Source organism: Rhincodon typus, chromosome 1 (genome assembly GCF_021869965.1).
Source record: "Rhincodon typus isolate 14 chromosome 1, sRhiTyp1.1, whole genome shotgun sequence".
NCBI lineage: Eukaryota > Metazoa > Chordata > Chondrichthyes > Orectolobiformes > Rhincodontidae > Rhincodon > Rhincodon typus.
Window position 1 is genome coordinate 52,815,223 of NC_063332.1, and position 24,064 is coordinate 52,839,286.

General features: G+C 43.7%; 1 protein-coding gene across 1 annotated transcript in view; it reads left to right on the plus strand.

Annotated features, from left to right (window-relative positions):
- Window positions 1-7,792: 7,792 nt before the first annotated feature.
- The window catches only part of LOC109915710 (urea transporter 2-like), a 66,687-nt gene continuing 50,415 nt past the window's right edge, over window positions 7,793-24,064 (plus strand). Inside the window, exon 1 of the mRNA XM_020515373.2 lies at window positions 7,793-7,886. The gene's annotated coding sequence lies outside the window, so the exon portion shown is untranslated. The remainder of the gene's footprint in view (window positions 7,887-24,064) is intronic.

Consider the following 24,064-nt stretch of genomic DNA (forward strand, 5'->3'; position numbering starts at 1 on the left):
TCAGCAGTTCCTACTATTTCTTACTTATCCTACAGGTTGTCTCAGCATTTGAGACTCTCCCTCCAACATTTTGCAGCATCAGCAGTGACTACCTCATGCTGTGGTTCTGGTGAGGCTGATGAACTGCTGGCTTTTCGATAAACCCACCAACTCTCAAAGGTGGACCACTGACCTCAAATGGAGGCCTGTTAACTGGCCACCACATATCATGTAGCCTGAAGCACCTCAGGGTCATACCATCATCCAGAGCAAGTTCAGCTCCTGCTTTCAGCCTGAGTGGTATGACTTTTTTGCCTCATAAAATGCAGTCCAACATTTCAAGTCACTAACCTCTCATCAGAATCAATGCATTTCATGATGTTCATATAGTCTCCACCATTCTGGTGATTTCAAAATGTATGATTTTATCTGAATTTCCTTCCCTCTAACACATTGTTTTAAGCGAAAACTAATATTAGCACGTAACATTAGGTAGAAACCCTCTGTAATAATAATACTCCCTGACATCAAACACCCAATTTCTCCAATTTTAAATGTCATTTCAATGCTGACTACATTTGATTCCAGGCATCCTGTACTGTTCAAACAGCAGGAAATTGTAGTGTTATTGTACAGGTCAGATATATTCTGGTATGTTTTTGTGGCAGTCAAATGGAGGGACTGGATGTGCTATTTTGGAAGAGGAATAAATCCATTTTAAAAGTTGTGGCTTAATATCTGCATTAAATTAGCTGAAAGAAGTATCATACAAATCTGTTAAAGGGTTTTCCAGCAATAGCAACAATAATCATATCGATATTTGCTGAAGACTTCAGTTTTTTAGCTGGTCTGATAAGAGGTAAGAATTATTTATACAGCAGAAGTTATTGTGATGACTTTTGAGGTTTTTTTTCTGGAAGTTCTGTAATCATTGCAGTCAGTTAGTAGCTGTGAAAAGTGATCATCATGGTAACTGATACAACTTCTAGCAACATAAGGGCTTCTCACATTGATCATAGTTAAGTCAGACTCCCAAGAACTCAGATGAAGATTAGGTTAACTATCAAGACACTTGTTACTGAGAAATTCAGATCTTATCACCAATATTTTTTAAAATTATCTCCAGAGTTCTACAGCATCAACTCTGCTAAAACAGCACTGTACTTGTTTGATAGTCTTGCCCTCAAAGGAAAATCCTCGACCAATACTCCAGATTATGGGGTTTCTGGTCTGTGCAATTTAAGATTATTTTTCGACATAAACATGTAGCTTGAAGTTAGATGAGGGGCTGAAACTGACACAGGTGCAAAGAGCGAGAGTCCATGGAGGTGAAATTTATATGAAGTTCAGGTATAACACACAATTTACACAGCTCTGTTTTAACCTTGGTATGACAGTGAAATTGCTTGATGTCAGATGTGTAAGCCTGGATTTCGGCTGACAGAATCATTGTGGAGTGGAGGAGTGGCTTTGAGGTACAGATTTCTCAAAATTTCTCAGTTTTTTTTTCCCCATAGGTTTCCTGTGCAAAGCCAACCTGATTGATAAGATGGAGGAGACATGTTAGGCAGGAAATAATATAACACAAGGCTACAATGTCTGAGCTGGATGAGGGCAGATAGGTTTGGTTGGGGAGACCAAGTGGGAACAACATTCAATGGGTCCAATTACAGAATGGGTCAAATCATGTTTTTATTCCCACAGAATGGTAGGGTTTACTGGGTAACTTCAGGCTACAACACTGCAATTCCACCAGGCCCACAGGCAGTGCTGTAAAGTCACTGACCTCGTGAAATTAGCCTTTCTCAGCTCTTTTCACCTCTCTCTGTTAAAGTTAAGACAAACAGCCACATAAGAGGACTTGTGGCACTGTGATTATCATCCCTCCCTCAAGGTCCAACCTTATTGCAGCTCTGACTTCAATTCAAATCCCACCTCAGGACTTGATGTTTCTTACAGGTGCATCATTACATAGCCAAACAGATTGTTTATTAATCTATAAGTCCTTCTGTGAATAGAATTTGAGAATTAGAATTTTACATTAGAATTAGCTTTTATTGTCACATGTACTCAAATGAGTCCAGTGAAAAGTTTACAAGTTGCCATTTGCAGCGCCATCTCAGGTACAAAGGTACCTAAGCACAGATTCTTCAATTACAGTGTAACAATGTCTCCAACACACGGCACCATCTCAGGTACAAAGGTACCTCGGTACAATCCTTAATTACAGAATAGAGAAATGAAGAAAAAAAGGTTACGTTACAGCTATACACAGTATAAACATATGTCAGAAAGAAAAGAAGCAAAGTTAAAAAGGCAAACATCGCAGTCTTTCTCCAAGGGCTCTCTGCAGTAGACCACTGCAAGGAACCTCTAAGTGGCCTCACTGCTGGCTGCTGTCACACTTGACCCCAAGCCACTGACCCCCCGTTGTCCCCACCAGGCCGCTTGTCGCTGGTGTCCCTGTTCTGAGCCGCTGGTTGCTGGTGTCCCCGCTCTGGGCTACTAGTCACTGCCATTCCTGCTCCAGGGCATCAATCACTGACTCTGCTTCGGAGACCGTGAGTCACAGGCCAGGACCAGGTGTCTGAGAAGACAGAAGAGGAGAAGAGAAACACAAAAGGGAGGAATAAAGGGAGCAAAGAAAAAAAAAAGTGGGCAAAGCGACCAAGCTCCGGTGGAATGTCCCACTCCGCTGCCAATGAGTGATGAGTGCTTGGTAGGAGCAGGAGAGTTTTCCAATCAGCCAGAACTGTGTAGTGGCTGCAGCACAACAGCCCCCCATGATAAAAGACTCCACATGTAGGTTCTTCCACGGGCAAATAACACTTATGTTCCAAGGGACTACCGCACATACTTAACCTCATGAAGTGATTTAAATGACCAACCCACTTCATGTAAGTGCATGTGTTTGAGGCTGATTTTGTGCACTTTTCCTTCTGACCTAATGCTAACGCAACATTTTTGGAAGTTAAGATTCAACCTGTGATGTAAATGTATCTTTAATCAGCTTTCATAATAAGAATATAAGAAACAGGAGTAGGAGTAGCCCATTGGGCCCATCCAGCCTGCTTCACCATTCAATAAAATATTCTGATCTGGTTCTTTTTTAATCAATTGTGGGACGTGGGCGTCACTGGCTGGCCAGCATTTATTGTCCATCCCCAAATGCTCTTGATCTGAGTGTCTTGCCAGGCCATCTCAGAGGGTAGTTGAAAGTCAATTACATTGCTGTGGGTCTGGGGTCACATGTAGGTCAGACGAGGTGAGGATAGCAGATTTCCTTCCCTGAAGGACATTAGCGAACTAGATGGGTTTTTCTAACTAAACGAAAACCGAAAGAGCTGCGAATGCTGTAAATCAGGAACAAAAACAGAAGTCGCTGGAAAAGCTCAGCAGGTCGGGCAGCATCTGTGAAGAAAAGATCAGAGTTAACATTTCAGGTCCAGTGACCCTTCCTCAGTTCTTCACAGATGCTGCCGGACCTGCTGAGCTTTTCCAGCAACTTCTGTTTTTGTTCCGGTTTTCTCTGACAATTGGCAATGGTTTCATAGTCATCAGTAGATTCTTGATCGTCTTGTTAATTCCACTTTCTTGACTGGAAACAAAAAATGCTGGAAATCACTGCGAGTCAGACAGCATCCATGAAGAGACAGCAAGCTAACGTTTCGAGTCTAGGTGATTCTTCATCAGAGCTTTCTTGCCTGACTCCCGTAATCTTGATTTCAATAATAATGAATATTCAAATCTTTCCAATGACCAAGCCTCCTGTGTAGAGAATTCCTGATTTCTGATAGAAAACAATCTTCTTAGTTTTCAACTTAAAAACAAGAAGACCATTTATTTTGAAATTAGGAATCTTTGTGACTGCTAACTTGCCAACAGATATTTTAGATGCATTCCCAGGAAACTGACTAACATGCAAACCTCTAACATACATTTTGCTGAAAGTTTCCAGACTCCCCTTCAGCCTATGAACATTGACAAATCAGAGAAGCTTGGACTGTTCTCCTTGGTGGAAAGTAGGTTGTTTGGAGGGCCCAGAAAATGATGAATATCACTGAATATAAGAAGTGCTGCCTCCACTTATATTTTCCAGTTTTTGCAAGGACATGTATCAGGCCAAACCAGATTTCACACATGACCTAGTGATCTAAATGACTGTCTGCATTTGAATCAAATTTTCGAAAAAAATATTTAAAATGCATTTGTGAGATATTTACAAAACAGTGCCTCCTGTATCACATTTTCCTCGACCTTTCCCTCCCACTGGGTCCTATTCTGCAGATGGGATGGAAGAAGTTTGCTCAGTAGCGAAGCCCATTGCCCATGGAGGTCTGGTGGGGAGACCCTAGGAGTATTTATGTCTGGACTGCCCAGATATGCTGAGGGATTCTTGTTCAATGTAAGTTGACCCTTCGTGCCCTGAACTTCCAAGGGTCGAAGAGGGTTAGGTAGGTTTGAGGCAGAGGGCATGGCCACCTCTGAGTGTGAATCTTCCTCTGGTGGTACCCTCTGGCACTGCCTTGTGTCTGCGTGAAGACAGGGCTCCTGGATTGCGGTTGAAGGCACCCTGTCCTCCCTGCCACTATGCCCCTGAGTCTCATATGTCTGGCTGCCAACCTGATCTGCCCTTTGCATGAAGGTCCCTGAAGGAGATTACTGGGTCCTCTCCTGCTGGGGAATGAGCAGGTGCCTGGTCTCTGGCAGTCCTCTTAGTGTCACTGGCCAGGGCATTTTTCCTTAGTCAATCAGTCACCAGCCTCCAATCCCACACTCTGTGCAGCTCCAGATCCACCGAGGTCTCTGTATCTGAGCTGGTAGAGCATGTAGGAAGGAGTCTCCCTATGCTTCCTCTCGGTGCTCAACATTGTTATCCTCAGAGGTCGAGTGTATACCTTCTGGGGGAGATGGCTGCTTCTCTAAAGACAGGGAGGTGAACTGCATCTGAAAGACACAAGAGATGGAAGTCATCATGGTCAGTGCATTGTCTGGATGACACTGACCATGTGGTAATTGAGATTTATAATGGAATGAAGTGTGGTACTTACTCGGTTGGCACGACACGGATCTCTTTGCATCCCAGCACGAGTGATTCCAGTTTTCTCCTGAGGCTATGCACCTCCTCCTGGGCCTCCTCCAATGTCACAATGATCCCACACCTAAACTGGAGGAGCAACACTTCATATTCCTCCCCAGGGAGCCTACAGCCCAATGGCCTAAACATGGAATTCACCAGTTTTAAAATCTCCCCACCCCCCGGCCTCTTCCCATGTCCAACCCTCTCTCTCATCCCAGCCTCCTTGACCTGACACAACCCGTCCATCTTCTCTCCCACCTATACACCCCTCCCACCTTGCTGACCAATCCCCACCAGTCCCTACCTGCACTCGCCTATCACCATTCCACCTACCTTTCCCAACCTCACCCCTCCTCTTTCTATTTATTTCCCAGCTCCCTTCCCCTTCCCCATTTCCAAAGAAGGGTCCCGACCCAAAACGTCAACTTTCCTGCTCCTCTGATGCTGTCTGGCCTGCTGTGCTTCTCCAGCACCACACTGTGTTATCTCCGACTCCAGCATCTGCAGTTCTTGCTATCCCTATGGATTCTTTCCTCTTGGAGGTATATTGGATATCAGGCACACCCCAGCCACACAACATCGCTTTGCCCAGTTACGGGATCTCTTCTCCAGTAACAGTATCAAGGAGACAAATGAGTAAGATGTAAGTGGGTGGCACGACTGTTGTGCAGGGGAAGAGTGTTCAGTTGTTCCAAAAGTGTGGGAAGGCAACACGGTGGACATGCAGGGGTAGTGGTATGGGAGGATAGAGGGGTAACAAGTGAGAGTGAGGGAAGGTATTACATGCAACAAAGAGTATGTCAGACGATGAGCCTTGGTGGGTGGTGGGCACTGTGGCAGGGATAGAGTGAGTGTCAAGTAGCAGAGATCAAAGTCCTGGAGTGGTAGAGAAGATCATTGACCTTATTTCTGCACTGCAGCCTGGAGATGGCACTGAGCCAGGTTGCAATCTTCATATAGGCTTGTCTTGTCTTGGGTGGCTTGGCTTGTCCTGTCAGTCCTCCAGGAAAGGGAGTCCTCTCCTCTGACCACTCCAATGACTAAGACCTCCAGGTCCCTATCGAAACTTGGTACCAATCTCCCCTTCTCAGCCATCTCTCCTCACAGTCTCCAAAACTGAGCAAAGGAGCTTCCAGATGCCATCATTCCTCCAGTGCACAGCAGGCTTTCAAAGATGGTGCAGATGCAAGGGAATATGATCACAGAGTGAATATCCACCGAGTGGTGAACTCTTCCAGGAATGACACATGATGTGATTGGATGGAAATCAGACCCAAGGGATGCCATGGGGTACAAGTGGCAATTAAGGAGACAAGTTCGATTAGGTTACAGTGAGATTCTCACCAAAACAGTCGGCATAACTTGGACTTAGCCAAAAGAAAGTGTAATTTTCAGCCCCGCTTGTAAACACCACCAGCAGATCACCTCAAAAGATGCAACTAGGAACGGCCATTCACTGACAGCTGATCCAACATCTTTGGCCTTTCCCTTCCCAGAAAGGAAAGCTGGTACCCGGCTCTGGAGATCTGGAGATCTGAAGGTACTGGTGGAGGAGGTGATGGACAGAAGGCCAGTCTTCTCAATCCAGTAGAGCAGGCCATGGCCCCAGACACAGACAGCTGCCCTGGTCAGTGCTGTTTCACACATCAGGAGGAATGCACAGCTACAAGTAGGTCTTCTTCACTGATCTCCCAAGCTTCTGCTTTCAGTAACGGGGTACAAGTTGGCATGGGTAAGCATCGGGTATAAGTGGACAGGAGGAGTTATGAATGGTAGAGGATAGAATGATGCTTTGTTTCTTTTTCAATTAAACTGCAGTACAGTGCCAGTGCACCAAGGCAGGCCTTGTACACAAACCCACCTCTGCAACATGCCTGACCCACATCCCAACGATCCCAACACTGCATTACAAGAATCCAATCTTCTAATGCACTTGGTCTGACCAACATGGGAACAAATACTAATACACATGATTTGATAAAGGGTTCAAAATCACCAGCAATCTAGACAGTGTAGGTTAGGACAAACTGTTCCAATTGAAAGAAGGATTGAGAATCAGAGCTATACTGAATTAAAGTGACTAGCAAAGAAGCAATAGCAACATGAAGAAAAGCACTTCTAAACAGCGAGTGGTTAGTATCAAGAATGCACTGCCTTAAGGTGTGGTGAAGGCATACACATTCATGACATTTAAAATAGAATTGAATCGTTGTCTGAAGCAGGCTAAGTTACAGAACTACAGAGAAAAGGCAGGGGAGAGACACTCAGCAAATTGCCATTGCGAAGGGCTAGCATAGACATAACAGGCCAAATAGCCTTCTTCTGTGTTTTAACCATTCAATGATGTTATGTCTTATAACACAAGTAGTGGACGTTTTATGCAGCAGGGTTCAGAATTTTTAGCATTAAACAGAGTCTGTTCCACCCACCTCTTGCCATTAATGTGCTGACAGGGAGGGAGTGAGCCAGGATGGGTACAATGCCTTTCAGTTAATGTGTACTTTGATCAATATTCACTGATATCAATGAATTTCCAGTGCTTATACTGGCCACAGAAAAATATTGCATTGCAATTATTGGTCAAAGCCGGAGGCTTGTTTAGCAAAGCAACAAATCAAAAGTAGACTTTAGGTCTGTTACGTGGGAGGAATTTCACTTAGCCAAACGGTAAAACTATAAATAGGGATGAATAGTTAGCAAAGTATCGTAGCTACATAACTTAAGTGAGAATTACCTTGACAAGAACACAAGAGCAGCAATTCGAATTAAATGATTACATTGATTGTTGAGTGAGTTCAGTTAAAGAAGATTGAAACACAATATTAAGGTGTAGTATGGAAATATATTTTAGAACAAACTGATAGTATGCTGTATTGTTACTTTTATAAATTAGTAGCTGAATCATTGTTTCTGAAGTATTCAAGCAATTGAACAAGTATCATTAACCAAAAATGTTTATGTTTCCTTCTTTCAGATCTAGCTCATAATGTTTTAAATGTTTTAATGTTTTACATTTAACAGAACAATTTTAATGTGCTAGCCAAATACCATTTCACATGCATGGTGACTCTAATTTGAAAATCCTCTATTGTTGGTGATGTGTTAATAATCACAATGAAGCTGTATGTGTTCACTAATGCAAAAATGATGATGCATTACTTGAGTTCCTAATTAAATAACCTATTTTACAGATTAAGGCATCTTATTTGCTGCAAATACACATTAAGGAGTTCTGGACCATATGTGAATTATCAATATAGAATGACAAATATATTGATTCAGAAATTGGATCATTTTATTTGATTTGATTTATTTATTGTCATGTGTGCCTTGTTATAAAAATACAGTCAGAAGTATTGTACAGCCGCTTGATGAAAGTTGCAATCATAGGAAAAGCTACAGAGCTGAAGACAGAAGCCAAAGAAAAAAATAGTTTCAATCTTCCCAAGGTTTAATAATTAAAGTGAGGCCCATTCATAAGTGGGTATTGGACTGCAGCTCTAAGCATTAAGATATCACAGAGGCATTGAAGGGGTTGAGTAAGGAGGTAGTTGAATAGACCTGGGTGCTATCAGTGTATGTGTGGAGCCCAGTGTGATGTCAACCAGGGTACCATTTAGATGGAGGATAGGCAGCAATAATTGATCTTTTAAAGGGGGTGTTCCAGAGACAATGAAATTGCTTTGGAAGAGACATCATGACTGGAGATTCTCTAGCCATAACTAAATACAAGGATGTGTAATCGAGAAAGTTCATTACCACTCAGCTTGGTACCAAGCAAAAGAACAATCACAATATCTTCATAGCAGGCTCAAAGCGAATGCTTCTGATTTCCCTGGCATATGAATAAATCATGGAGAATAATTCACTGCAGGCAGAGAACCTCCAAACTCAGTTATAGAGTCACAGAGATGTGCAGCACAGAAACAGACCCTTCAGTCCAACTTATCCATGTCAACCAGTTATCCTAAATTAATCTAGTCCCATTTGCCAACATTTGGCCCATATCCTTCTCAACCCTTCCTATTCATGTATTCATCAAGATGCTTTTTAAATGTTGTAATTTACCACCCTCCACCACTTTCTCTGGCAGTTGATTCCAAACACATGCTAACCACTGCGTGAAAAAGTTGCCCCTTAGGTCCATTTTAAATCTTTCCCCTCTCACATTAAACCTAAGCCCTCTAGTTTTGGACTCCCCTACCCTGCAGAAAAGACCTTGACTATTCACACTATCCATGACCCTTATGATTTTATAAACTTCTATAAGGTCACCCCTCAGCCTCTAACGCTCCATGGTAAATAGCCCAAGCCTACTCAGCCTCTCCCTACAGTTCAAGCCCATGCAGGGAAAGCTTGTAGAGCAGCAAAACATGAGGATCATAGTGATTGTAACGAGATCAGCCAGATGGACATCATTGAATATGAGTTCCCTGAGTGGGGCTGTTAATCTGGTCCAATCAGAGAGCCCTGGCTGACAGATAAAAAGGGGAGCATCAGAGGTTCTGTTCACTCTGTGAGCTGCCTCTGAGGAACACAGGCTAGTGTCAAATACTATGCATATGTAAATAAAGGGTGACTTGGTGACAAGATTCTGGACCCTGTGCAGTTATTTCAGTGGCTTTGAAAGAAAAAAATACACTCCTGAAGAAATTCACTTACAACAGTCATCTTTGAGTCAGGGTAAGCATTTCGTGCATCATGCTGTTATTTAGAAAGCTTTACTCGTTTGATTCTGCCATCAAAGTTTGGGCCCAGTATGTGGAAAGAATGCGTTATTCTTTTCTGTACAAATGACATTGGGGCAAAAGAATGACTAGAGTAAGATTGGGGCCTGTCAAGGACAGTAGTGGGAAGTTGTGCATGGAGTCCGAAGAGATAGGAAAGGTGCTAAATGAATATTTTTCGTCAGTATTCACACAGGAAAAAGACAATGTAGTCGAGGAGAATACTGAGATACAGTCTATTAGACTAGACGGGATTTAGGTTCATAAGGAGGAGGTGTTAGCAATTCTGGAAGGTGTGAAAATAGATAAGTCCCCTGGGCCGGATGGGATTTATCCTAGGATTCTCTGGGAAGCTAGAGAGGAGATTGCAGAGCCTTTGGCTTTGATCTTTATGTCGTCATTGTCTTCAGGAATAGTGCCAGAAGACTGGAGACTAGCAAATGTTGTCCCCTTGTTCAAGAAGGGGAGTAGAGACAACCCTGGTAATTATAGACCAGTGAGCCTTACTTCGGTTGTGGGTAAAGTGTTGGAAAGGATTATAAGAGATAGGATTTATAATCATCTAGAAAGGAATAATTTGATTAGGGATAGTCAACACGGTTTTGTGAAGGGTAGGTCGTGCCTCACAAACCTTATTGAGTTCTTCGAGAAGGTGAGCAAACAGGTGGATGAGGGTAAAGCGGTTGATGTGGTGTATTTGGATTTCAGTAAAGCATTTGATAAGGTTCCCCATGGTAGGCTATTGCAGAAAATACGGAGGCATGGGATTGAGGGTGATTTAGCGGTTTGGATCAGAAATTGGCTAGCTGTAAGAAGACAGAGGGTGGTGGTTGATGGGAAATGTTCATCCTGGAGTTCAGTTACTAGTGGTGTACCTCAAGGATCTGTTTTGGGGCCACTGCTGTTTGTCATTTTTATAAATGACCTGGATGAGGGCGTAGAAGGATGGGTTAGTAAATTTGCGGATGACACCAAAGTCGGTGGAGTTGTGGACAGTGCGGAAGGATGTTGCAGGTTACAGAGGGACATAGATAAGCTGCAGAGCTGGGCTGAGAGGTGGCAAATGGAGTTTAATGCGGAAAAGTGTGAGGTGATTCACTTTGGAAGGAGTAACAGGAATACAGAGTACTGGGCTAATGGTAAGATTCTTGGTAGTGTGGATGAGCAGAAAGATCTCGGTGTCCATGTGCATAGATCACTGAAAGTTGCCACCCAGGTTGATAGCGTTGTTAAGAAGGCATACAGTATGTTAGGTTTTATTGGTTGAGGGATTGAGTTTCGGAGCCATGAGGTCATGTTGCAGCTGTACAAAACTCTGGTGCGGCCGCACTTGGAGTATTGCGTACAGTTCTGTTCACCGCATTATAGGAAGGATGTGGAAGCATTGGAAAGGGTGCAGAGGAGATTTACCAGGATGTTGCCTGGTATGGAGGGAAGGTCTTATGAGGAAAGGCTGAGGGTTTTGAGGCTGTTTTCGTTAGAGAGAAGAAGGTTAAGAGGTGACTTGATAGAGACATACAAGATGATCAGAGGATTAGATAGGGTGGACAGTGGGAGCCTTTTTCCTCGGATGGTGATGGCTAGCACGAGGGGACATAGCTTTAAATTGAGGGGTGATAGATATAGGACAGATGTCAGAGGTAGGTTCTTTACTCAGAGAGTAGTAAGGGCGTGGAATGCCCCGCCTGCAAAAATAGTAGACTCGCCCACTTTAAGGGCATTTAAATGGTCATTGGATAAACATATGGATGATAATGGAATAGTTTAGGTTAGATGGGCTTCAGATTGGTTTCACAGGTCGGCGCAACATCGAGGGCCGAAGGGCCTGTACTGCGCTGTAATGTTCTATGTTCTATGTTCTAAATGAAAAGCAACGAGTAATTCTCCTGACAGCTTATGGACTAGCAACTTTTTCCATTATTAGGAGCCTAATGTTTCTTGAGGCAACAGATGCTAAAACCTTACTAAACCTTGATGGATTTAGTCAAGGAATATTATGACCCCAAGTCTCCTCTAATTCTGAGATGCAATCGGTTTTACGCAGCAGTTTGAGACTGCGAAATCCATGTCAGGATTTTTGATGAGGTTAGGACAACTGGCAAAGACGTGCGATTGTGATTTAACCCTTAATGAGATGCAGGGAGACTGTTTGGTATGGGGGATTAATGTAGGTTGCAAGGTGGCTAGCACTGCTGCCTCACAGCACCAGGGACATGAGTTCGATTCCACCTTCTGACAACTCTCTGTGTGGAGTTTGCACATTCTCCCCATGTCCACGTTGATTTCTTCTGACTGCTCAGGTTTCCTCCCATAGTCCAAAGATTTGTAAGTGAGGTGGATTAGTCATGTTTAATCACCCATAGTCTTCAGGGATCTGTAGGTTAGGTGGATTAGCCATGGGGAATGCAGAGTTAGGGTAGGGGATGGGTCTGGGTGGGATGCTCTTTGGAGGGTCAGAATGGATTTGATGGAGCAGATGGCCTGCTTCCACACTGTAGGGATTTTGTGATGATTCTAATGATGTAATTAGGCAAAAGCACCTACAAGCAGAAGACCAACTGGACTTCAAATAGGCATTGCAATTGGCTTTATCATTGGAAAATGCAACAAGTGGAGTATATGAGTTACAGGGTATTCTGATGGAAATGGACACCCTTGCCAGTCTGACTGAGCTTGAGGAACACTACTTAAGTGAAGGCAATTGCATGGCCACTCTCAGGGCATATCCTGAACAGAGGAACACTAGGTCAACCCACAGCAAAACCCAAAACAAAGCTAAGTCTCCGCCAAAGATTTAACATTTTCTCCAAGATCTGGGCCGGTAAGCCATTGTAGTTGCTGCTGGTATGTGAACTCGAGACAGCAAAAGAATCTCTCTAGGTCTGAGTTGAGTCAGAGAACACATTGGCTGGTATCCAGGAGAGTGTACACCCTGGAAAGTCTACCTACAGCTGGTTTGGAACAGTTAAAATGCTTAGCTACATCCAAATGACAGACAATCAAAATAAACAATCAAAATAAATGGTCACCCAGTTCTAATGGAAGTTGATATTGGTGCAGCTGTACTAGTGACTGCAGAACCAGTCTTTAACAAAATTCGGTCTGGACTACAACCCTTAAGTTTGCGTAAGACCTTGGCTAGACTGAGAAGCTGGACTGGGGAACCTTTACAGATTAAGGGTACAACTTCAGTTCTGATCTCTTATGATAAGCAGCTGGTTCAGTTAGCACTGATTGTAGTAAAAGGCTCAGGCCCAAGCCTGATGGGGTGAAATTGGTTAAGAAAGATTCAACTTGATTGTCTCAACATTTTTCAATCAGAAAATGACTGTCTGAGTGAAGTCTTAATTAAATATATGGAAGTTTTTTTTCGGCAAGTGTAGGGAGTATCAAAGGCCACCTTGAATGTTGACCAGGAAGCAATTCCATGATTCTTCAAGGCTTGCTCAGTGCCATTTGCCTTATGAGAAAAATTAGAGACAGAAATCAGGAGATTGGAAAACAAAGGAATCATCCAACCAGTCCAGTTTGCGGAATGGGCAGCACCGGTCGTACCAATTGTAAAGCCGGACTGGTCAGTTCACGTTTGTGGGGATGTTAAACAAGCAGTAAACTGCTTTTTGCCGCTGGATAAATACCCAATCCCTCGCATAGAGGACTTGTACGCAAAGCTGGCAGGAGGCCTGTCCTTCACAAAGTTAACATGAGCCATGTGTATCTGCAATTGCGATTAGAGAAGGATTCCTAGAAGTATGCCACAATTAATAACACATAAGGGTTTGGACAAGTATACAAGACTGCCATTTGGGATATCATCAGCCTGTGCCATTTTTCAGTGGACAATGGAGGACATTTTACAAGATCTATCCTAGGTCACCACTTGTCCGGATGTGGGAAGACCAATAAATAGCACTTAGAGAATTTGGACATAGTCGTTTGAAATTTCTCCCAGGCAGGTGTATGCCTTAGAAGGGAAAAATATGTGTTCCAAGTGACCTACTTGGGCTACAGAGTCAACAAGACCAGGTTACACCCGCTGAAAGCTAAATTGAGGGCAATCAAAGGTGCCCCAGCTTCCACATCTGTACTGGAGCTTAGATCTTACCATGGATTGGTGAATTATTATGGCAAATTCATAAATAACCTGGCCTCCATCCTGACACCCTTACATCTGCTATTGAAGAAAGGTCGACTTCAGAAATGGTCTTGTAGCCTTTAGGGAAGTGAAGAAGCAGTTTTCATCATCTCGGGTGTTGGCACACTATGATCCAGAGCGAGATCTGTTACTGACATGCAATGTCTCCCCATACGCTATTGGGGTAGTGTTGGTTCACCAGACGGCCCAATGGAGAGGAATGTCCAATAGCATATGTTCCCTGGACTTTGACTGAAGCAGAGCACAAATAGGACCAGAGACAGAAGATATGGCGGTCATCTTTAATGTGAAAAGTCCACCAACTGGTCCACCAATATCTTTTACAGACGTAAATATGTACCAGTATCAGACCACAAACTTCTGTTAGGGCTACTCAAAGAGGACAAGGCTATGCTGACCATAACTTCAGGGCGAATTCAGCAGTGGCTCTCCCTCTACATGTTGGAACACTGTATAGGAGGTCAAGTAGCAAATGTGGATGCCTTGAGCCACCTCCCGCCAGCAGGGACACAACCAATGGTGCCACTACTGGAAGAGTCTGTCCTAGTTATAAACTTTCTGGACATGCTTCTGGTCACCGCTGAGAATATCAGACTATGGATGCAAAGATATCCGGTGATGGCAAAACTAAAACAGCTGGTGGCGTTTGGGGAAACAAAAGGGCCATTGCAACCACAATTGAAACCTTTCTGGATCCAGAGAGACCAGATCACCATAGAGGAGGGCATTTTATTATGGGAGAGCAAGAGTGATTGCCTTGAGCAAAGGTCACTGCCAGATACTGGCTGAACTCCACCAGGGGCATCCAAAATGAAGAGGACAGGAACACCAATGCTTGTACAAGACTCTTCTGAGTGAGAGAGACAGTTTACTTCAGGAGATGAAGTTTGGCGAAACCATGGAAATGGTCCTGCATTGGTAACAGGCAAGGGTAAGAAGTTAGGTCTTCTGATGTACAAATTTCAGGTAGGTGAGGTAGCCCTGAACAAGCACATGGACCAGATGGAAGCTGCAAACTTGCAAACAGGGCAGGAACAAAATATACCCAGCCTTTCAGAACAGCTGGAAAGGATACTGAAACCTATGGGTTCTCCCCCTCCATCTAGTGTCCTAGAAGTCTGGAAGTCTGAGATGGACATGGCAGATGTCACAGCCTCGATGATGAAGAGGATATATTTTTACTGAGATGCTCCAGGTGCAAGAAGCACGCCACAGTCTGATACACGCCACCGATATCAGAGGTTGAGTCAGAGGAATCAGACCCAGTGCGAAAACACTCAGAGTCTACAAGAAAAAAAGAACAGCCTATGTCCTCAGACTCAGAGGGGGAGAGATGTGTGTATGTATGTATATATATACACACATATATAAGTATAAAGGGTGACTTGGTGAAGGGATACCAGCCTCTGTGGAGTTATTTCAAGGACCAATGAAGCAAACTAACCAGTGTCTCACATACACTCATCATAAACTTCCCCCCCCTTATATTCTATGTCCTATTTATGATGCTAGATTATTGTATGCTTTATTGACAGCTCTTTCTAACTGTCTTTCACTTTTAATGATTTATTCACATACTCACTGGTTTATCTACTCCTGCATATCCTTTCCAATAGTACTCTTTAATTCATACTGTCTCTCCACATTCTGTGTACCTCACACTGTATGATGCTCATCTGCCACCTATCTGTCCCCTCTACTAATGTCTCAATGTCGTTTTGAAGTTCTACAATGTTCTCCTCACAATTTACAAATCTTACAGGTTTGTGTTACACCCAAATGTTGATATTGTTTTGGCATTTTAAGATCTAGATCCTTTATATAGGAAAAGCAAGGGTCCCAACACTGATCCCTGGGCAACTCAACAACAAATCTTCTTCCAGTCTGAAAAATATTCATCAACTATTACTCTCTGATTTCTATCCCTCAGTTGATTTTGTATCCACATTGCTCCTGTCCCTTTTATTCAAAGACATATAACTTTCCTTACAAGTCTGTTGTATGGCACTGTACTGAATGCTTTTTAAATGTCCGTGGACACCACATCAACAGCTGTCTACTCAACAACGCTCTTTGTTACCTCTTCAAAAAACTCCAGTAAGTTAGTTAGACCCAATTTTCCCTTAACATATCCATGCTTGCTCTTCTAAATCAATCCATGTCTTTCAATTTGACAATTAATTTTATCCCAAATGATTTTTTTGAGGAGTTAGTCACCAAAGTTAATCTGGTGTATAAATTGTGAGCAGATGAATATATCTGTATTATTTGCAATTCTCCAGCCCTCTGGCACCACTGTTGAATCTAGAGAAGATTTAAAGATAATCATCAGTGTCTCTGCAATTTCCACTCTCACTTCCTTCAAAATCCATGGATACATCTTGTCCAGCCCCAGTGTCTTATCAATTTAAGTACTAACAGCTTACCTACTAATTCCTCTTTGTCAATTTTACACCCTTCTAGTGACTGTGTTTCCTCCTCTGTCGCTACACTAGACTGATCTGGGCAGCAGCTGCTTTGTGGGTAAAGACAATGCAAAGTATCTATTGAACTATTAGCTATGCATCTTGCCTCTAAGTATAAATATGTCCCTAATCGGCCCTATAGTTCCTCTTACCACCTTTTACAATTAATGTGCCTATAGAAAACTTTTGGATTTCCTTTAATGTTAGCTGCCAGTCTTTCTCATAATCCTTCTTCTACTTAAGGGTCTGGGATTCATTCAAGAACACATATGAGGACGGATGACTGCTACTGTTCACTAAGTGAGACAGAGATCACTGACACTGTGTATGTCACTCCTGATTATCATATTTCTCTCTCTCTTAAAAACATATGCTTATGTGGCTTTGATTATCCCTTCTTTAGTAGTTACAGAAGTAATTGATTCACTTTGTCACAACCCCGTCTTCATGACAAAAACTCTTCCCTAGGACCAGAGGACGATAGTATAGATTTTTCATTTCTCTCAGAAGAAGGGCTAAAACTAACAAGAATATAAGATAGCGATAGTAAGAACTGCTGATGCTGGAGTCAGAAATAACACAGTGTGGAGCTGGAGGAACACAGCAGCATCAGAGGAGCAGGAAAGTTGGCGTTTCGGGTCAGGACCCAAATAGAAGATACCAAGAATGAAGCCAACCAGCCACAAGGGATCATTCTAGACTGTAGTCTGCTTTTTTCAGGAAGGATTGACACAAAATGAAGCTGATGATCTGGTGGAATATGGCAAAAGCTGTAGCTGTAATTTGAAGAGGCAACTGTTGAAAAGGATCTTATTTCATTTGTTCATTCACAAATGAAAACCAGCAATGCTTCAGGCATTTGTACAGGAAGCAAAGAACATAGAACAAGAACATAGAACAGTACAGCACAGTACAGGCCCTTCGGCCCAAGGTGGCTGCAATATCTAAGATGTCTCAAAAAAGAATCTTCAATCAAGCATGAAGGAGGCTTAGAGCTTCAACTCACACAATAGTAAACAAAGAACATCAAGATAAAGTTGAAAACATTGTTTACTGGTTTGCACATGTTTTCTTCCGTAAATCTATTTTATCACTGGATCAATGTGTACTCCCACAAGATACAGTAGTGTTGAGTGCTTATAACTTCTGTTATTGATACTTTAAATGTTTTATTGATAGACTTCTTATAACTTAATAGTTATTGTAAGTTGTTGCAGCAGCACTTTTCAAGAAAGTTATGAATTGCTGTTTTTTAAGCATTTGCACACATTTCATTGTTCTATTGAGTTTCTTTGTTCTGTACAGTGTGTAGACTGATTGAATATAAACTACTCTGAGCGATGTTTCTCCCCCTTGCTTTTCCTAGTTTTCACCCATCTGATTCTATGCCTTCTGAGCCCAAGGTCCTTTCTCATTACTTTCAATATGTTATTTGTACCTATCAGAACTACTTTTCCTCCTCTCCGTTTCCACAAAACTTTGAGTACCTGAAATTTTTTTTCTAATTTTGGTCACATTGTAACCATGCTTCCATAAGAGTGATTAGGTCAAAACCATTCATTTCTATTTGTGTAGCTAATCATATATCTCAGATCTACAGGAAGACTTTGTAGTTTTAGAAAAAGAGCAATTAACTTTAGTTTTTTTAAGTTCTATAAATTGCATAGAGCTTATTCGTTCATGCACTATTCAAATATCTTGGACAGGACTTTGTAAGGGCCTGAATGACATGCTATGGTGAGAAATGGGACAAAATTGCACAAGAATTCCAATGAATTTAACCTCGACATCAGGAGCAATCCATTGCATCATTTAAGTGAGTCCTGGACATCAGGACAGATTCTCACTAGGCAGCAGTGAGTTACCTATTAAAGAGGATTATTGCTTGTTAACAACACTAGTAACTGCACATTTCCCCTCATTACTATGCAGCTTCCTATCCTACTGTGAACAAATGATTCATTGAGAATGCTTAACATGGAAGTCAGAGTGAGTACCTGCTGACTTCGGTTCACCACCGGCTTCGAAGGGCTTCCATGTTGGTCACTGTGCGGCAGCATCTCAAGGTGTATTCCATGGGTACCAGCCACACACATCCTTTATCCATGGACATTGCATCTGATCATTTCCAATCCCTCAGGATCCTCATGGCACCTCCCAATCCACTAGCAGATTGCTCAGGAAGTTGAGACTTGCATTTCAGTCCACACTAACAGCAAGCAATAAAAAGGCTGCTGCAAGGACATTTAGCTTTGGGAACAGACAGCTGGTCACAGACTGGACCAGGCTATAACTCAGGGTTACTCGATTGTTCTCTTATTGCTCACTTAGGTAGCACCCAGTGATATACCTTGTCATGCCATGGATGTTAGCACATTGGTGCTCCAGCCATCGCCTGCTGTATCGGCACAGACACATAGACAGGCTGCATGTCATTCTTGTCAGCGGGGATCTGTCTGGAGTGGGTGGGGGAGGAGCATCTTGCTGTACAGAACACTTAGACATCAATCTTACTGAATGTGCCAGCTGTCTGCACAGAAAACCACACTACAAGAATTTTCAAACAAATGGCCATGTTGGAAAGTGTGTGGGAGGGAGTCCTCAGTCCCGACAACAGAAATGCTATCTGTCAGAGAGTTCCTGGTACCATCAGTCACAAGGACAGTCCACACACAGTGCACGACTTGGCTATGGTCAGTTCTCTACTTGGGCTGGTCGTAGTCAGAGGGAATACCCAACTAAAAGTAGGGGAGTACACAATGGAGAATTCTGTAGGGCCAGCACAGGCAGTCAGGGAATCACTTATCATCCATCTAGAAGCTGCAAACTCAGTGCTCAGGGGTCTGATCAGTCATGTCCAGAATCTGTTCATTGTAGTTGATCAGAAGTCTGGAGCAAATTACAGACCTGGGATATGTGTGTTGAGTGTAGGAAGGGTGCGAGGGCAGGATGTAAGGGCAGTGGGGCCTCATTGCCAAGACAAGGAGCTGTCAAGGCTGGGGTTGACAACAAAGGCATGTGTTGAGTTAAAGACAAGAATGGTTTTGGGGAAGAAAGTCAAGGTATAAGAAGGCTACATGGAAGACCAGCTGAGGGCAGAGTATGCTATGGTATGTTAGGTTACTTGTGGGCGGGAGAACACAGGACGACTAATGTTCTAATGAAGAGTAACCGGACTTGAAACATTAACTCTGCTTTTTTCCAACAAATGCTGCTAGAATTGTTTATTTTCTCCAGCAACTTCTGGTGCATCCACAGTTCTTTGTTTTATATCACCAAAGTGTAATGTTGGGGTTCAGAGGGCAAGGAAGAAATTTGGAGGCAAAGTTTAATGTGGTGAATCTCCACACAGGCTGGGTCAAAATGGGTTGTGCATGGTAAAAGGGAATGTGCAGACTCTGGGGTGTACCTGCTGACCTCTGGGGCACAATGCTGATGGGATCCACCACAAGTTATATTTCCTGCTATCACCTCCTGCTTGTGAGATGCTAACTGCAGCTGGAAAATCACTGGGACAATGCAAAGGGGAGGTGGGGCCAGCGTCAGTTTGACAGGCTCTACGTCAGCTAGATTAAGACGTTAAAGAGAAAATCACATGAAGCATGTATTTGCTAACTCTAGCTACATTTAATTTGCAAGAATTTCATCATCCATTTGTAACGGATGCAAAGTGAACAGGCGACTTGCACCATGCCATTTGTGCTTGCAAGTTGAACATTTGCATTTCAATAATGCATAAGTTGGAGGCAATGACTTTAAAAGAGTCAAATGCAAGCCAAAAGGTTACATAAAATGCACCAAATCCAAGGGTTCTGTGGGAGGTGGAGATGATTGCTTTATTGCCTGTGATATAGGTGTTACGTTAGACACTACCAAATACGTTCCCTGGTTGATGTGGATCTGTGATGTGAGGGGATTAGCACTCACACCCTTGTTGATGTAATGTGTTGCTCGCTCAGCTGGTGCCGTCACCAAGTTGCTGCACATGCTCAGGCTTATGGTCAGAATGAATGATGGAGACCTGGTGTTTGTTATCAGGCCACTGCATCTCTCACTGTATGGAGTGCTGTCTGCAGCCCTCATCTGCAGGTTATGCCACTACTGACTGTTGTCGGAGCTAGGAACGTGTTTTGCTCCTAAGTTTCCCAACGTATGTCATTTGGAGGAGGAGTCATGTATCCAGCCACTGGTGGTCACTGACCTAAGAGGATCTCAGCTGATAGCAAGGCCAGGAGCAGCAGCAGGCCACTACAATGGCTGAGAGGCACCCAGCAGCAGCAGACATTGCAGCTGCAAGATCCCTTAGGATGTGTCAGGGTCAGACAAGGACCAGAGCTTTTCCCCCACTGACTCCATTTCCTAGGGATAAGCAAGACACAGTTTTGATACAGGCACTGTATGGCTCAGGACAGAATTATGCTAGCTGTGAGAGGTGAATCAGAGGGCTGCAGGAGGGGGAGACCATCCTCTCCCAGTGTCTATGAAGGTGACCACTACTTTGAAATTCTAGTGACTGGCTCCTTCCATGGAGAAACCTGTGTGAGATCTCTCAGTTGTGCACCACAACTGCACCAGGGCAGTGATTGAAGCATCAGTGTGAGGTCACTCCGGCTCATTTCCTTCCTCCATGACATAGTCAATGTTGGAGCCTAGGCACAGGATTCAGCAACATAGCTGTTCTCTCACAGGGACTAACATCTGCCTACATATGGCACTGAGAGGGCAGTGTCATAACGCTATGGAATTCTTCAACAGGGAAGGTTTCCATTTGAATAATGGAAAAGCTGAGCAGGTCTGGCAGCATCAGTGAAGAGAAATCAGAGTTAACATTTCAGGTCCAGTGACCCTTCCTCAGAACTAATGGTAGCTAGGAAAATGTTGGTTTATGCGCGGAAGATAGTGTGGGGAAGGGGGGCAGGGGTTGGTAAGGAGTAAATGATTGGTGGATAGAGCCCAAAAGGAGAGAAGAGCAGTTGGATAGACAAAGGAGTGGATAACAATCTGGCTGGAGAATGAATTGCTGTTATTGGAGACTGTTAGTGACTAACAATATGTAGTGTGTAGTGGCAGACTATGTGATAACAAGGCCTGGTGTGTCGGATTGGGGACTAGGGCATGGGAGAGTTCAGGCCCTAAAATTATTGTGACTCGATATTGAGTCCAGAGGGCTGCAAGGTCCCCAAGTGGAAAATGAGGTGTTGTTCTTCCAGCTTGCACTGAGCTTCACTGGAACACTGCAGCAAGCCAGAGACAGAGATGTTGGCCACGGAACAGGGTGGTGTGTTAAAGTGGCAGGTAACTGGAAGCTCAGGGTCTTTTTTTGTGGGCAGAAAGTAGATGTTCAGTGAAATGGTCACCTAGTTAACCCAACGTAGATGAGACCATATTATGAGCCGTGAATGCAGTCGACTAGATTGTGTGAAGTGCAGATAAAGTGCTGCTTCACCTGGAAGGTATGTTTGGGCCCTTGGATAGTGAGAAGTAAATGGACAGGTGTTGCACCTTTGTCGGTTACAGGGGAAGGTACCGTAGAGCTGTGGGGAGTGTAGGGAGTGAAGGAAGAGTGGACCAGGGTGTCCCGGAGGGAATGGTCCCTGTGGAAGGCGGACAAGGGAGGGGAGGGGAATGTGTGTCTGGTGGTGGCATCTCGCTGGAGGTGGTGGAAATGGCAGCTGGTGATCTTCTGGATATGTATGCTGGTGGGGTGGTAAGTAAGGAAGTGGGGGAACCCTATCACTGTTATGGGAGGGAAGGGAGAGGGTGAAGGGCGAAAGTGCGGGTATTGGGTCGGACCCAGTTAGGGGCCCTGTAAACAACAGTGCTGGGGAAGCCCTCTGGACTCAGTATCGAATTCAATAATTTTAGGGCCTGAACTCTCCCATGCCCTAGCCCCCAACCCCACACACCAGGCCTTGTTATCACGTAGGCTGCCATTATACACTACATATTGTTAGTCACTAACAGTCTCCAATAACAGCAATTCATTCCCCCAGCCAGGTCATTATCCACTCCTTTGTCCGTCCAACTGCTCTTCTCTCTCTTTGGATCTATCCCCACCTATCATTTACTCCTCACGCACCCCGCCCAATCTTCTGCATATAAACCGACATTTTCCTAATTACCATCAGTTCTGAGAAATGGTCACTAGACCCGAAACATCACCATTGATTTTTCTTCACTGATGCGCCAGACCTGATGAATTTTTCCAGCAACTTCTGTTTTTGTTTCTAATTTACAGCTTCCACAGTTCTTTCGGTTTCCATTTGATTTTTTTTGGGTGATCTGCGATCACCAGTACAACTTCCTGGAAGTGTGTGTCTGCTACCCAGGCATCTGCCACGACTCCTACATCCTGGATTTGTCTTGGATACGTGGAGTATTTGACAGTCCAAGAGCCTTATAAGGTTGGTTACTGGGGAACAAGGGCTACCCATGGCAACCATGGTTAATGACACCATTGCACAACCCCCGGACTGATGTCCAGCGCAGATATAATGCCGCCTATGGGGCCACGGTGAAGCAGCCAATGGGCTGCTGAAGATACCTTTCCAATGACTGAACCAATTTGGAGGCAGGGAAGGGAGGAGGCTGGGGGTCAGGGTGGGGGGAGGGCTTCCAGTATAGTCGAAACAGAGTCTCCTGCATCATCCTTGTGTGCTGGGTTCAGCCTTCTGTCTCTGTCCAGTCTGCTAGCTGCAGATGCTTTCTGCAAATATGATTGTCCAGGACTGAATGCATTCCACAAACTCCTCCATGTTGCAGTAACTGCCACAACATGACTGTTTGAAGTTATTTACGGTTTTGATAATTTACTAAATTAGTATATTAGTTAACAAAGTAATTCAAATTTACAGTACTGTAGCTTGGAGACAAAAGAAGACAACTCATCCGTTACTGAAGGTACAGCAAAAAGAATCAAAAGCAGCACCTAGAAAACAGTACAGCACAGGAAAAGGCCCTTCAGCCCACTATGCCTGTGCTGACCATGATGCTATTGTAAACTAATCCTACCTCCCTGTACATGGTCTGTATTGCTCCATTCCCTGCCTGTTAATGGGTCTGTCTAAATGCCTTTTAAACTTTACTATCGTATCTGCTTCTGCCATCTGGATAGTGTTGTTGAACTAAAAGACTCTTGGCGTGCAGGTTTATAGTTCCTTGAAAGTGGTGTCACAGGTAGACAGATTAGTGATGAAGGTGTTTGGTATGCTTGCCTTTATTGGTCAGTGCATTGAGTAAAGGAGTTTAGAGGTCATGTTGTGGCTGTGTGGGACATTGGTTAGGCCACTTTGCATTCAACTCTGGTCTCTCTGCTGCACAAAAGGTGTGAAAATTGAAAGGGTTCAGCCAAGATTTACAAGAACGTTGCCAGGATTGGAGAGTTTGAGCGATAGGGAGAGGCTGAGTAGGCTGGGGCTATTTTCCCTGGAGTGTCAGAGGCTGAGAGGGGACCTTATAGACGTTTATAAAATCATGAGGGTCATGGATAAGGTGAATAGCTAAGGTCTTTTTCCCCAGTGTAGGGGAGTCCAAAACTGGAGGGCATCAGCTTAAGGTGAGAGGGGAAAGATTTAAAGGGACCTGAGGTGCAACTTTTACTTGCAGAGGGTGGTACATTTGTGGATAGAGCTGCCAGAGGAAGTGGTGAAGGAGGGTA